The sequence below is a fragment of the Neophocaena asiaeorientalis genome, unplaced genomic scaffold (assembly GCF_003031525.2).
Source record: "Neophocaena asiaeorientalis asiaeorientalis breed wild unplaced genomic scaffold, Neophocaena_asiaeorientalis_V1.1 scaffold30, whole genome shotgun sequence".
NCBI lineage: Eukaryota > Metazoa > Chordata > Mammalia > Artiodactyla > Phocoenidae > Neophocaena > Neophocaena asiaeorientalis.
The window spans coordinates 1,444,074-1,447,633 of record NW_020174923.1 but is presented as its reverse complement, the minus strand read 5'-3'; positions in this window follow the sequence as shown (position 1 = coordinate 1,447,633).

Here is a 3,560-nt window from a genome sequence, read left to right as displayed (position 1 = left end):
AGAAAAAAAAAAAAAAAAAAAAGAAAAAATTTAAAGGAAAAATCTCTAAGTAACTCATATCAAATGTTCTATAAGCCAGACTTTTACTATCATAATCCACTCCCCCATTTAATTCATTTTCTCACCATCTCTCTGTCCCTTGCCCCGGGACCGGCGATCCCTCAGTCTGGATAATTGGCCTCCGGCTGACAGGGAAGCAGGTGGCCCGAGCAGCCTTGCCCCCTAAAGCAAGGCTGGGAGGCGTCTCTGCTTCTCCAGGTGGCCTGGCGCTGCCGCTGCTGAGGGGACAGGGCTCAGAGGCACAGCAGCTGCGCCCCTCCCCCAGCTCACGCCCCTCCCCGTTCTCTCACCCCCTGGGCGTTTTCGGGCGGGAGGAATGGACGGCTAAGGCCTGCAGCCGTCTCATGTCTGCCAAGCAGTGGGTGTCATCTGGCGGCCCTTCCGCCCAAACCTTTTATGTTGACAAGCCGTGTCCATCAGAGGACTAATTGCCCCTTGCTGTCTCCAGCCCGGCCAAGGGCTCCACAATGATTCACAAACCATCTACACAACTGATGATTGCAAAAGACTTCACCTCCGTGGAAACAGATGTCCGAGCACCCACTGCCTGGTTGAGGATGGGAGCTGAGGCTCGTTTTACCGATGCAGGTCCCTGCCAGGACAGAAACCATCCCCTAAAAGTAAGACTCCCCTGCCACCAGCTCTACCTACCCCCATCCCTCCCAGCTGGCCCCCAGCAACCAGGGAGCCGACCGTTTCCCTTGGGAAAAATACAGTCACCCAGGCCTGTGCCAAGCTCAGAATCCCATCTAGTCTCGGGCGCAGCCTTCGGGCCTAAAGATGACCACTGACGTCATCTTCTCAACCTGGCAATCTGTGGGGACAGAAATTCCGCAATTTCTCCCAAGGGTTTTATATCTTGGTAGCCGAGAGGGTTTTTTGGAAAGATGGTGGCATCCTGCTTTTCGTCCTGTTGTGCCTTCCAGGAGAACAGAGGGAAAACGCCCAGATCCTGGCTTCATTTTCGGATGGTCAAGGATTCGGACAACCTGGATTTTCCAGCGTGACCCAGGCTGAGTGGAGATGAAAATCACAGGTGTGTGTAGTAGTCGGGATAGAGCGTGTGGACGAAAAGCCGGCGGTCTGCTGGGGTCTGTGACAGCAGGCAGGCTGGGAAGATGCAGTTACCAAGTTGACGGGCGGGCGGGGGGAGTGTGGAGGTCTTTCACGCGGTCAGAGGAAGTTTCTCCTTGAGATGATGCTTCAAGTTTTTCTCTTTGAAAGATGTGTGCTTTTCTTTTTCTGTTAGGACAAAATGGTAGGTGTCCCCATTCTATCGGTCGGGAGACAGCCATCACTCTAGGTATTTGTTATGGGTTGAAGTGTGTCCCCCCTACGGGGAAGTCCTAATACTCGGTACCTCAGAATGGCACCTCATTTGGAAATAGGGTCTTTGCAAATGCAGTCAGATTAAGATGCGATGATGAAGGTGGGCCCTAACCTAAAATGACTGGTGTCCTGATCAAAATGGGACATTTGGGCTTAGTCACAGACAAGTACAGAGGAAGGGCTGTGTGAAAAGACACAGGGAGATCGCCATGTGAAGACTGGGCTCATGCAACCACCAGAAGCTGGGAGAGGCAATGAAGCCCACTTCCCTCCAGGTTTCAAGGGGAGTCTGGTACTGCTGCCCCCTTGACTGGGGACTTCCAGCCTCCAGAACTGTGAGAGGATACATTCTGCTGTTCCCAACTACCCAGTTTGTGGTATTTTGTTACCGCACCCCAGACTAATGTAGCGTTTTAACATAAAGTAAACCCTGATACAGGGTAGGAGATGCTTAGAAATTTGGTGAACTCAGTAACAGGCCAGGCTGAGCCTGTGGTCATGACTTCCAAAGCTCCGCAGAGCTCACCTGACCAGGCAGCGTTCCTGGGTCCACTGCTACGATCCTACACGTCCTACACGCACCACACACCCGCGAGCTGGTGGCCAGATGCCACCAAGGGGAGTCGGGCATCTCTCCCAGCTCCAAGCCCCTCGGGGACCAGGGAGCCGAGAAGGGGCGCCCACGAGGCTGCAACAAGCCCTGTGTCTCCACCACTTGGAAGTCATCCGACGAGCCAGAGGGAAGATACCTCTGCCTCCTACTGAGAGAAACAAAGTGGTGGCGCCCACTTCACATCCAGACACAGAGGCGTTGGGAGAATGCAGTGCTCAGCTTCCAGCCTCTGCCGTACGAGAGAGCACGTCAGCAGCAAAATGGGAGGAGGACCAGGTGAGAGATTCACAGCACCCATCACAGCTGGACTGGCCAGGTTAAACGCCCGACGCCCCGCTACCTCTGAGTTTCAGATACGGTTTTAGTATAAGCGTATCCCGACTGTTGTGTGAGCTATACTTACACCAAAAAATTATTCATTGTTTATCTGAGATTTAACTGGCGTCCTCTACTTTTATTTGCTAAATCTGGCAAACCCAAACACAACGCCGTAGGGAGCCGACCCCCGGCTTCCTCTTGCTGGTAAGATCACTTGGAGAGGGTAGGAGACAAAGCCAACCCTCAACTTCCTGACCATCGGACTGTCCTCTGATCCTCTCCGTGCACCACGTCTGACACGTCCAGGGCTCCCGATGACATAATTGGCGCCAAAGCCGAGTTTGGGAAAACGGAGCGAAGTTGGATATGGGGTTCAGGAGGGTGGTGTGGTCATGGGACGTCTGGATGAACTTGCCCTCGCACTTTCTCTATCACTCCGGGTGACCTTCTATCCGTAAAGCTCTTGCACGTTGAGGTCTGAGCCACAGGCCTTGCTCTCCAAGTGGCTTATAGCTCAGGGGAGGAAAAAGAAAAAAATAGCCGATGTGAGCACTGGCTGAGCGAGTTCTGGGGTTCTGAGACGGAAGGCTGGGGAAGGGGGGAGCAACGGCAGGGGGACAGGGCTTCATTACAGGCAAGAGGAAGAAGGAAGAGGGCTGAGCAGAGTCAGGCCTGAACCCAGACGGCAGGGGACAATAGCAGCCGACGTGTACGAGACCCTTATCGTGGGCCAGACTCTCTCCTGAAAACCGTGCACACCTCAGCAACTGCCATCAGCACGCTGAAGGACGTTCGTGACTCTCGTTTTACAAAGAGGCAAAGCCAAGTAGAGGGAAATTCATTGCTCACGACTACCCAGCTCGCAAGTGGAAATCACGGCAGAGAGACGGGCTGGGCTCAGATTAAGGCGAGCCTCGACTATCCAGGCTCGAGAGGAAAATTGAAGCCACAAACCCGGCTTGAGTGTCGCCCGTGAGCCAGTCACTGGGGAGTCACAGTCAAGGGTTCACAGACAGGATGTGGCCAAAGCCCTAAAAAGGACCTTCCGGGCTTCCCTGGTGGCGCAGTGGTCGAGAGTCCGCCTGCCGATGCAGGGGACGTGGGTTCGTGTCCCGGTCCGGGAAGATCCCACGTGCCGCGGAGCGGCTGGGCCCGTGAGCCATGGCCACTGAGCCTGTGTGTCCGGAGCCTGTGCTCCGCAGCGGGAGAGGCCACAACAGTGAGAGGCCCGTGTACCGCA